This window comes from Impatiens glandulifera, chromosome 7 (genome assembly GCF_907164915.1).
Source record: "Impatiens glandulifera chromosome 7, dImpGla2.1, whole genome shotgun sequence".
NCBI classification, from domain to species: Eukaryota; Viridiplantae; Streptophyta; class Magnoliopsida; order Ericales; family Balsaminaceae; genus Impatiens; species Impatiens glandulifera.
The window spans coordinates 38,648,446-38,661,417 of record NC_061868.1 but is presented as its reverse complement, the minus strand read 5'-3'; positions in this window follow the sequence as shown (position 1 = coordinate 38,661,417).

Sequence of the window (12,972 nt, the reverse complement as noted above, 5' to 3'; positions counted from 1 at the left end):
CTAGCATTGTGAAGATTGTTGCTCCATGTAGTTCATCCAACAACTCATCTATTGCAGGTATTGAATACATGTCTTTGACTATTATTTCATTTAATTGTCTATAATCCACACAAAACCTCCAAGTTCCATCTTTCTTTTTGACTAGATCATTGGAGAGGCAAACAAACTTGTGTTGCTTCTTATAAAACTTATTATCTTCATTTCAACTACTAACAAAAGGATAACGGTAAGGTCTTTGATTAGGTGGATCCGAACCAGATTTAAGGTTGATGGCGCAATCTGTTATTTGTACAGGTGGAAGATTTTTTAGAACTTCAAAAACCGTTTTATATTTGTTGATCAACCTTTGGATATTAATATCAGGTATTTCTTTTGCTTGAAATATTTTATGTTTTTCCAATTTCTCTATATCTTTAACTTCCATATGATAAATTTGACCTATAAAATATCCCAATCCTTTCTTGATACTCGTTCTAATTGTTTCTCCACTCATCAGTTTAAAAGTACTTCTTTCTAAAGTTCCGTATAAACGTATTTTTGTTCCGTTGAGTCTTGCTTTTATACATCTTTTCTAATAATTCAGACTTACCGGTCCAAACTTTGTCATCCAGACGACTCCTAAAATCATATCACAACCCCCGAGCTTGATTGTCCTTACGTTAAATACAAACTCATATTCTTGCATTCGTCATTTAAGATTTGGGAGAATGTGTCGAATGTACATAACTCCTCCACATGCAATAGTTACCGTTAGTGGATTATCCTTTATTTCACATCCCAATTGTCGAGCGGTCCCTTCATCAATAAAGGACAGAGTATTGTCACTATCGATAAGTATTGTTACTTTTGTCTTCTTGATTTGTCCCACAATCTTTAGAGTAGAATTACTTGCAATACCGTTTATGGTTTGAACAGCCTCCATCCACCATTACATCATCATCTGCTACTTCTTCCAATCTCTCCCAACTCATCATTTAATTCAATCATGATAATTGTCAATTTGCACAGATATGACCCTTAGTATATTTTTCATCACATTTAAAATAGTGCCCTTTATGTTTCTTTTCTTGTATCGATGCCCAGTTTATAAATCGATCGCGTTGTTCTGAACTTGGGGTTATTCCCTTATCCTTAGTGTTATTCGTCCACGTTGTTTTGGATGATTCGTCTTTATGGTTTCTCTCATAGTTCTACTCGACTGTCTAACATTCTTTGGTAATGGAGCTAAGAATTCATCTTTAGCATTTACTAATCGAATTGCTTTGTCTAATATTTCAGGTTCTAGCAGTTTCAATGCCTCTTTTAATTCATCACGCAAACCACCCATGAAACTTTGAATATAATATTCTTCACTTTGAGGAACATTCTTGGAAATGACTAATGATCGTAACTCCCTCCACTAGTCAATGTAATCAGTTTGTGTCCCAATTTGTCTTAATTGATGAAATTAAATGATAATATTTTGGTGGCTCACTTCTTGAAATGCTAGTAGAACTTCATTAGTAAAGTCATTCCACGATTGAATAGTATGATCTACTAAATAATCTCTAATCTAAATATCAGCTCGTCCCGTAAAGAAATATAGAGCATAATTCACTTTTTCGTAATCCTCCATTATGAAATTTCTGAAGAATTGGTTTGCCCTTCGTACCCAACCCCTTGGATTTGTTCCATCTAACTTATCAAGATCGTTTCTGGGATTTTTAATGATAAACTCCCTATTGATTGTAAACCCATCTCTTTTGTTGTATATGGATCGTATGTCGTTTTAACATAATTATTGTCTGACGGGTTTCCATTCGGTCGTCGGAAAATGTCATTTCTTAGAGGAGTGTCTTTCCTTCTTGCGTTTGAAGAATTGGTCCCTTTTGCTCTTTCATTTGGTTGATTGGTAGATATTGGTATTGATTCACAATTTTCGTTTGAGTTCTCTAAAAACTGTGATTACATTATTTCTAGTCGTCTAGTTGCATCTTGTTGTTGTCTTTGGGTTTCTTGTTGGTGTCTTGCGAATTCTTGTTGTATGAGTTCAAACTGTTTCGCGTTCTTTTGTTGCAGCAAAGTGAATTTTGAAATGATATTTGATTCTTCCGTTCTTTGCTGTTCTTGGATTACTTGATGTATCTCTTCGACTTTGCTTGTGAAAGTTACTTCTATATTGTTGATTCGCTCGCCTAATTTTTGAGAATTTTCTATATAGCTTGTGATCTCGTCATACTTTTAGCAGAAGGGTTGCTGGGGATAGATGGCTCTGATACCAATTGTCGTGACTCGTTTGATCACGATCTTGAACAGCGTCTCTTTGGTGAGTAAATGTATTTTGTATCCAGAATTTTGTAGATGATTTTTTTTTTTATTAAATTTGATTTTTTCAATCTCTTTCTTTCGATCACTTCAATCTTTTCAACAACTTTATTCCTCTATTTAAAATACCATTTTACCCTTACCAATTTCCTAAATTTTAAATTATTAAACCCTATTTTAAAATTTTCTACTCACTTATCCTTTTATTTTTATATTAATGTAATTTATAATAAAAATCATTTTCTAAAAAAAATGACCAAACAAGTCTTTATTCATTATGCTTTCATTTACCGGCTTGTGGGAACACCACCTCTAATTTTCCACCCTATAGGAACACCCCCCTTTAATTTTCTTCACTTACCACTATTTGTACTTGTAGAAGATTTGATGATCATTAAATTCAACTACCTCCACACCTACCACAACACCCAATGTTATCCTCGTTTGGGCAGATATTACCATTCACACTATTGAAACCACTATGAGAGATGGCCGACAATGAGGACGAGGATATCAAATTGGGATACCATGTGTCGGGATGATATGTGTACTCGCAACCCTTGAGGCGAGTCTTCCTTCCAGCTCAAGGTCAATCCCCCGACAACCTAGATTGCTCTCTTACCTGGTTACGAAATCGTAATGGAATGCCTTCAAAGCGACCGGAGGTGTATGGATACCACAAGGATGGATACCAACTACTTGCGAGAACTTGTGGACGTCTTTAGAAATTGGTATCATGTCAACAGTTTGTTTTAAATTGATTAACTCATTTTTAAAGTACAAGGATGTATCGGGGCGCTCGACGTAACACATGTTCTCGTGCATCTTCCATCTGCTAAATCCATAAATTGGCGTGTCCGTCCACATATCCCCACTATCAATGTGCTCGTTATTTATGATCACGATTTGTTGTTCACGTACTTCGCATCTAGTGTTGAGGGGTTCTACCATGACACTCATGTGTTGAATACATGTAGAATCGTGGAAATATTGTGTTTTCCAGAGCCACTCCTAGGTAAATGTGTCACACGTGCAACCTCATATGCGTTTTCATGAAGTTGAATGATGTATTTTGCAGGTAAATTCTACATATGGGACAACGACTATGTGAACAAGCCGGGGTTCATGGCGCCATATTGATATAGGCGTACCATCCTCATGAATTTGAACATAATGTGCCAGAAGATTCAGAAGAGTTCTTCAACCACTCGGGCTTAAGATCAGTGATTGAGAGGACGTTTGGCGTCTGAAAAAGCAAGTGGCACATTGTTCATAAAGGATATTCTCTTGTTGGCTTCAAAGTCTAGAAGTAGTTGTCCATCATTAATTCGACTGCAACTCTTCATAACTTCATTCGTAGATGCTTGAACGACGTTTACCTGGAGCCTGTTGAACAACGATAAGAGGAAGAGGACGATGTTAGCATCAACCTCAATAGATCACCTCCCCTGAAGCCCTTCATGAAGAGGATTGGACCGTGGATTGTGACAATATAGCAAGGACAATCTATGAATTCAGATGATGGCCCTTAATGTATAATTTGGTTTTTGTAATGTAATGCCTCTAAATGAATATGGTTTTAGTTAAAGACAGTTTATTTCACAATACTCAAAATTAGAATTATGTAGAATTATCAACTGTTGAAATTGTGTACGCTTTTACCTATAGTGCTAAATTCTGAATTGTTTATTAATTGGAGAATTAACTTTTTCTTTTATGAATTTATATCAACACACAACAGTCACACAACATACTAAACAAAATTGAATAACCAAAAATCTTCAACACACAACAATTAAACAATATTTAAACATGACGAACTGAAATTATCTCGGAGTGAACACATAATTGGATGAGAGAACAAACATCACTGACTACTTGATGGGCCAAGGTTATTAGAGGGTGTTGGAACCTGCGTCTTGCGCCTATCCAGAGTTTTCAAAAGTCATGCCTTCCTTGTCTTCGACCTTTGACGGAGAAAAACCACCCTCATGTATTTGCTTTCTATGAACATATCTTGTGCCTGTTGGAACATGTCTAAAGTAACACCCTCATTTCATTCAAGAGAACAAGTACCACATCCTCAAAGGTTACAGGTGTAAGTGTAGTTGTTACACACTTAATGATCTTGGACATCTCCACTTGTCTACGTGAACTCCTCTCGTCCAACTTGTCAAAGAAGCCTCCCATGAACTCTTCAATATGCTGGACAACTAGAGAGGAGGACTTTACGTTTGAGGATTTTCCCTTATGCTTCTTCCTATAGTTGTCGAGGATGGAGTAGTACTAATTCTCATGCGATCTTTAGTTGCCTTGTCTAGGCTTGTTATTTCTTGGGGGTCACTGAAATGGACATCCTCCAAATGCGAAGAATCCTCTACTCATTCGTTTGGGGGAACCCGTGGAATCAATGGATCACGCAAGTGAAGGCCCTAAGCATGTTGGCCTCTAAAAACCTCTTCCAACAGATCATAGTCGGGTATAACTTTGTCCTTCAAAGATGATAACCCCTTATGCTCCTGCATAATTAAAAATCAAATGAATATGTACAATATAACACATGCAATCACTGAGCTTACCTTGTTCGCATCCCACCACTTAGGACTCGCTATGATCATCTTCCTTTCATGGTCCCATGAGATACTAGTGCAATTTTAGGCCAACACACCAAGTTTCATAGCTACTTCTTGGTGGAGAAATAGTTCTTCAATTGGGCATTCACGTGGTGAATATAAAATTTATCCCAAAAAGCTTTAATCATCGTATTATAATGAGTGGTCGTGGGATTTCCTCGTAGGAGTCGCCCTTCCCTCTTCTGTTTCGCTAACAATTCCAGGAAGAACGTTGACCATTCTGAATGTGCATCCCAACGAGCGACATCATGGTACCGAGACCCAACTGGCTTATACGACATTTTTATTTCCCTAATAACAAAAAAAAATAGCCACGACCCTAGAATTACACCAAAGTTTTAATATATTTTACTTGATTGAGCCGATTTGGTATCCCAAAAGAGGTATGAATTTCATCTTTTGTTTGGAATGAAGCCCTAACATAGAAAAAAAAATTCTACAAAAAAATTATGTATTCTATTTGTTGGAAATGGCCCATTAGTTCATCAAAAGGATTTGAATGAAAGTCATGATTGATCCAATCTAGATCCAATTTTTGATCTTATCCATCCACCATTCTATTCTACAAATCAAATTGTGATATCACATTTTTTTATGAAAACATAAATCTTACCGTCGATTTTTAGCGACTCAATCAATTTTCAGATCTAGAGACAAAGAGAAGCGGCAGAAAGTCAAAGGAAGTGTGGATCTGTTGAATCTTACCGTTGCCTAGCTGCATGTGTCCTGATCTATGGTATAGCCGCAGAAAGAAATAAGCTTAGAGACGATCTATCTGAAGTTGGAGAAAACGTCCTTAGAGAGAGAGAAGAGCAGGGGAAATGACTTGAGGAGTTTTCCTGATACTTTTTGTCCAATAGCACACTCCGTAACTTTTAACAACTGTGGGGATGTCCCAAAACATATTCTACCCAAATAAATTTAGCCATATTTCATACATTTTTTGGTCACTTTAGACAAAATAAACCAAATAAGCATATTTCGGACAGGCCCTAGGTTGAAGTGAATAAGGTAGAAAATAAATATAGTAAAGATGATCTTGATAAAGAATAAGAAGAAAGAAGATGATATATTAAAAAAGATGAAAAAGTTCAACATTCAAAGTCAATGCCCTTCTACATTTATTATATCCTCTATTTACACTAATATATATTGATTATTATTACAGGGAAATAGATACGGTGTCATATAAATGCTCATTTAAATATTCTGGCCTTTTAAATGAGATTTAATTTAAAAAAAAAATGTTTCTAAACCGGTTTCATTAATATCTTCTAATTTGGTTCTTGTTGTATCCTCTGAGATCTGAAGTGGATTTGTTAGAATTGTTGGACGATCACGACATCAACTTATCTATTTCTCGCGGTTCTAGCTTTAGCTTATTTTGCCTTTTTAAAGGAATTATTTAAACATAATTTTTTTTCTTTTTCCAAAATGTCATTCACAACCGTTTGAAATATGTCAATCGTGAGTTGATATTTGATTTACGAAAGTACACAACTTTTGGTAAATCGTTTTCTTCATTTCTTCCTTTTTTTTCAAACTAACATTCAAAACTGCTTGAAATCCGTTAATCAATGCTTCAAATCTTATCTTTAAATAAGTGATCCATGTGTCTAGATGGAGGGATATATTTGTGCCCCTAGTTTTTAAAACCTTGTTTTAAAATAAAAGGCCTAGTGATTTTTCACCAACAATTGACTCGGTCAATTTCTTTCTTAGGATTTGGAACAAACCTTAATCCCTTTAACGAGTCATGATATTTTGGATTCAAAACATGTTCAGAGCTTAATTTAGATCATCTTTCATGATTTCTTGTGATTATCTCGTAAAAGAAATCATTTTTTTCTTCAATTTTTCGAGATAATGATTATAAATTCAATCGTGTGTATAAATGATTATTCATAATTGTAACCCTTAGAACGATGATTTCCATCTCCTGGTCTCATATCTTAGCACGTGCCGCGACAAGACGGACGCGTGTCAATATGTGGGGAAATATCATATCGCATGATGGCTCAATGTTCGATGTGTTTTAACCTTGTTTTGCGTGCCAAACATCTTTTAAAATGAAACGTTTAGTTTTTAAAAGATTTTGAAAATACCTAGAGCGGAATAAATTAATTGTGTAAAGATAATTAATTTTTTGTTCAAATTGTAATAATCAAGGGGCTAAATAACAATTTAACCAAAACCCGGTTTATATTAATCAAACATAACTAAATTAAAAGATTATTTATTTGAAAAATCAGAGTCGCCAAGTAATTTTATAAAAATCAATAAAATGATATGTGTATAAACATATTTATACTAGAGTTTCTAAAAAAGTGTGGTTCGTGGTCTGTTTACGCTCGAAAAAGGGATTTCGCGTTATCTTCTCCGCGCACGCCTAAAGACGGTTTTAAACCATTCTTCTAAAATAAACAAAGTCTGGCTTTTATAAATCCAATTATAACATTTATTGCCTTTAATTAGTAGTCCATGGGTACTAAGCAAGAATGTGCTTTAAATAATTGTACAAAATTATTTAAAAGGGTGTACCTATTGCGTTGGTATTTAAATTTAACAAAACCTAAAAATATCATAGGAGAATGTTAGAATTTAAAAATAAATTCCAAACGGAGCCTTATCCAAAACATCGGTTTAGGAAACATCCCAAAAATATAAAAAAAATATCATTTTCTAACCTTTCGAGATAAGTTGAAAAGGTTCGAGTTCCAAAATTACAAAAATAATTTTGGATTTTGAAAAGTAGAACCAAACAGGCCTTAGGACCGAAGTCCTAGGGTCTTGTTCGGTTTGGTCGATCTAGGCTCGGTCAAGACTAGAGTGGTCCGGACTAGGGCTCGGTCGCATGGGTCAAAGGACTAGAGAGATCGGTCCTGGGCTCGGGAGGCTCAGTCCCAAACTCAGTTGGCTCGATCATAGACCTAGGAGGCTCGGTCCCAAGTCAAGTCTATCGGTCTAAGTGCTCGGTTCTAGGGTTAGGGTTAGTCTTATCGGTCCTAGGTCTATGAGGCTCGGTCATAATCACCAGTCATGTGCTAAAGGCTCTCGGTCCTAGGCTAAAGGCTTTTGGTCTTATGTTAAAATAGGGCTTTGTCCTAGGTTATAAACATCGGTCCTAGACTAAGGGGGAGAACTCGTTCCTAAGTCAAAAACTCAGTCGGGCACCATGTTCCTATGTTAAAACTATCGGTTGTGGGACTCGGACCTTCCTCAATAACACTAGTCCTGGTCTTTGGTCGGAGGCTAGGTTTTCTCGTCCGTGGGTTCTGACCCAGGGTTCGTTTTCTCAGTCGCGGCTGAAGAACAAGATCGAGAATCACCGGTCCTAGGTTAAAACCTTAGTACCGAGGTGTTCTTATTTTGGTCAAAATTTTCAAAAAGTTATAACTTTTGATTCAGATCATGGAATCATGATCTGTAAACTAAAGTTAGTTCATATGATAATGAAGAACAAAAGCCCTAATATAAATAATAATTTTAGGATCTCTACAAAGATCAATTTCAAACACCATTTTTAGGTTAAATTTTAGGATTTTTCAAATTATGTCATTTCAATGTCTGATTTTTGTTTCATTAACTTTGAAATGATGAATATAGTTGAACTTAACCAAAACAAGAACATCATAACATCACTAATAATTTTTGAAGATTGAATCAAAATCAAAAAAAAAATCAAAAATAATATTTCATCAAACATGATCAAAGTGATGAAATAGTTGTTTGGAATTCATCCTAACATGTTAAGAATCATGTATAACAACTAATTGGATAAAAAAAATCCGGATTAAAACCAAGAACACAAGATTTCAAAAATCTAGTTTTTCATCTTAAATTTTAAAATTTCAGTTTGATCAAACATGATTAAAACGTGATTACAGTTGTTTGGAATTTATTCTAACATATCAAAAAACATGTATAGCAACTGTTTGGATCGAAAAATTATGAATAAAACCAAGAACACAGAATTTTTTAAAAACCCAGTTTTAAGCTCAAATTTTTGAAAATTTTGAATTATATCGATTTTATTTGATTTCTTTCAACATAAAGTTCATATATGATATATAGAATGATTCTAAACAAAAAGAAATTCCATAATCAATCTTAAGAACAAGATCAAACCGATCAAAGTAGGAAATTTTGAAAAAATTCAAATTTTCAATTACACAATGAAATATAGAGCTTCTGGATTCATACCAACACTTGGAGAACGCTCCTAGGAGGTGTTGGAAGCTATCTAGAAGATCGAAACTGTGGTGGACGCAGAAGGTTTTGACAAAAACCAGTTCTTGGCTGATCGCGGTCGGGAAGGGGTAATTTCGAGTTAAAAATACCCTTCGACGATCTTATCTCCAAAACGTGACAGCCTTATCCAAGGCAGGATAAAGCTGGCAGGATAAGGGAGTCTTCTAGGCGAGGATGAGGCGGAGATGTTGCCGAAATTTGAAGAGATAAGGACGCTTGTAGCATGAGCTATCCCTTCTAGAAGATCACACGCCGGCAAGTCCCGATTCCGGTGAGGTCGCGAGTTCCAGCGAAGAAGACGGGTTGAACGACGTCATTTGGCGTGATGGAACTTGGGGTTCCGTTGGATCTGTTAGCAATTAGACTAATAGGGTTAACAATCCCGCTAGTTGATCGGATGTGGGCGTGCGCGCGTGGCTCCACTACATCCGACTGCGTGGGAGCGTCTAGGCTGTTGGATGAAGCCTGACGCTCATCTGATAGTCCCGAATCCTGCTACAAAGATTAAAAATAATTTCTACTACACTGGATTATCAGATTTATTTTTATTAAAAAATTATTAAAAATTAATTTTAATTAATTCCCTTTTTAATGCCTTTTCTTCACCAAAAATTTCACAAAAAAGTATTTTTAGAATCATAATAAAAATTATGATCATATTTTAATTTTATTTTTTTGGGTATTTTAGAGAATTTTGGGATATTTTATTTAATTGGTTTAAGTCATGAATTAAACATAAATCATGATTAAATCACAATTGAATATTTTTACCTTTTTCTTTAGTCTAATTTGGATAAAATAAATACAATATTTTATCTTCAAATTATTTTTGGAATTTTGAATAATTTCCTTAATTAGAGTTTAATTATCACAATAATTAACCCTCAATTAGGGTTTTATTCTTTTTATTAATTATTTTGAATATAAAAATTCAAAATATTATTTTAATATTATTAAAAATAATAATTTTATTTAAAAATAAGGCAAGTCAAATTTTTATGTTTACAACAATTTTAACTCTCGAAGAAGTTCATCATAATTTTGATGGTATTAACATATTTTTGTCACCTTGCCTTAATCTATCTTTTTTTAAGTTACTCATCTCAAAATATATTTTTAGAGAGTATTTTAAACTTTCAGCTTTTTTGAAAAAAAATCTTTATATATATGTATATATTTTTTTTTTACTCTAATTATATCTAGGTTAAATTTTGTTTTTGTCATATAGCAAGATTAAATTTTATGTAAGCATTAAATGATAATTTTAATATCTCAACCATTTTTTAACCATTTTGAAAAAAAACTTTAAAGTTTAAAGTGTGCATATTGAAACTAGAGTCTGAGTGACTATAAAATAGTGATTAAAATACTTCAACTAACAGATAATCAATTTTCTTTTATTTTTTTATTTCATCACCTCATACAACAATAATAATTTTGAAGGTGTATATACTAAATTGTCAGATATTTTTGTTTCAAAATATATATTGAAATTGTCAAAGTTTACATCTTTTTTGCAATACATATATAAAGATGAGTTATTACTATTTTTTGCAATACAATATTAACATAAAAATAAATAAACAAAGAGTCTAATTTAAGCATTCACTTTTAGAAAAGTAATTAACACTAACAAACATTTGGGACTTGCTTTAGTTTGTTTTACTTAATTAAATTGTGATCAGTCATCTAATTAAGTGTTTAATTAAACAATCCTCTTTTGTATGTTATCTTTTTTTTTAGACCAACTACGTGTCTTATCTAATTCAATTAACATGCAATATAAAGGTTAAACACATTAAATGATCAGGAGAGATATCCTTGAGGATCTCAGACACATCTTCTTCTATTTGTGACAACTTTTCATATAGGGGAGACATGAACTTCAAGCCCAAAAGAGCTTAATTCACTACTTTTCCATTGAAAGAGACATGAATCAATTTGGGTTCTCCAAAGCTAACTTTTTTTCTTTTCACATTGATGATGTTATATATGAAATGAATTGATTTTTTTTCGCAAGAGAGTTGAGAGCAATGAAAAATTATTTTAATTATCATTTAGGTGAGAACCGCACATATCAATGAGAGAAATGTGAAGCGCCTAAAATTTCTTGTAAAGGTCTGCTCATGTTTGAAATAATTGAACGAAAACAAATCATGATTTAGCTCTTCTAATATAGAGAATTGAAAATTAATATCATTTGTTCTTTTTTTTTCTGTGTCTGGAGATGTCTTTGGCTTCACTTTAACTCATAATTGTAATTTATATTTTTGTTAGGACTATTTTCACATAATTATGAGATGATCTTTGTGTAAATGTAAAATAATAAAAATTAGAATTACTTTCAAAATTTTATTTACACTATTTTCTAAAGAGTGGAAAAGGTTAGTTTCTTACCCAAAAAAAAATGAAAGGAAAGCAAATTTTACAATATAAAATTTACAGGGACAAATTATGTGATAAGTGATAACTCCCATTATTGGTTTTGATTCCTTGTTTATGAGTTCATGTACTAATTTCTATTTGTGATTTTTTTATATATCTAGCTAGGGGGTTTCTTATATTCTTTTGGTCCTTTCATTGTATTAATTGTATTTTGATAAATATATTTCACTTATTTGTTTATTGTTCTTATGTTTCCATGATAATTTTATTTTTGGGAATTAAAGGAGAACTAGTATGATAACCCACCGTCATGGTCCCCGCTTAAACTTAAAGCACTTTCAAATGAAATTGAACTTGTGACATTTGTGTCTATTAAGCCGACTCTTACCACTTTATATAGCATATTGAATATTCACAGTGTCACATGATTACTTTAGTTATGAGTTCTTTAATAGGCTTGATCTAGTTAGTTCTAAATTTGAAAATAAACTAATCTCTATTTTCTAACATTTTATTTAGCCTAAACCAAATTTAGGTCTATTTGATAATATATAATAATCTGGTGATGAGTTTCATCTAAGGTTTGTCCAAAGACTCCTATTATGAATGTATTATACACCTTCTTAATGAGATAAAAGAATGTAACATTTTATTTTTGCTAGGTTTTAGACTTGTTTTATCCTTATGCTTATGTGTTCTCATATGTAATATGATCTTATAAAATATATTAAGAAAAAAGAAAAAGAAAATCCAATATGTAATGTACCACTCATTGAATAATTTGAATTAGGGAGCATGACAAATGGGCAATCTTAAAATGTTGATATAAAAATATGTTTTTTTAGGTAATGACTTGTACATTCTTCAATCTTTGCAGTTAAAACTTTTACTTAAGGATTAAGTTAAAAATTGAATTTTTTTTAAAAATAAACAAAGGTGAAAATTTAAAATACAAGTTGGAATAGTTTATGACAGTTTAATACTTAATTGAGGAACAATAATAACTTTGAAGTTGTATATACTGATATTGTCAGATCTTTTTGTTTCAAAATATATATTGAAACTGTCAGATCTTACATGTTTATATTTTATTTTATTTAATATATTATGTGGAAGATTAATATTGCATGCATTTTTCTCTGCAGAGTTTTGCAAATTTTTGTCGAGATCATGAAATAAAGAAGCAATTAACTCGCTTCAACACACTCCACGACAAAACTATTACGAACATAATACGAAATACACTTTCAAGTAGAAAAGTTCAAAAAACTTTCTAGCCAGACACTAATATCTATGTTTTGAATAGAAGTCCAACATTAGTCGTTAAAATTATAACTTCAGAACAAGTTTTGAGTGGTTATAACCCTGTCGTGAAACATTAAAAGTATTTGTTTGTATA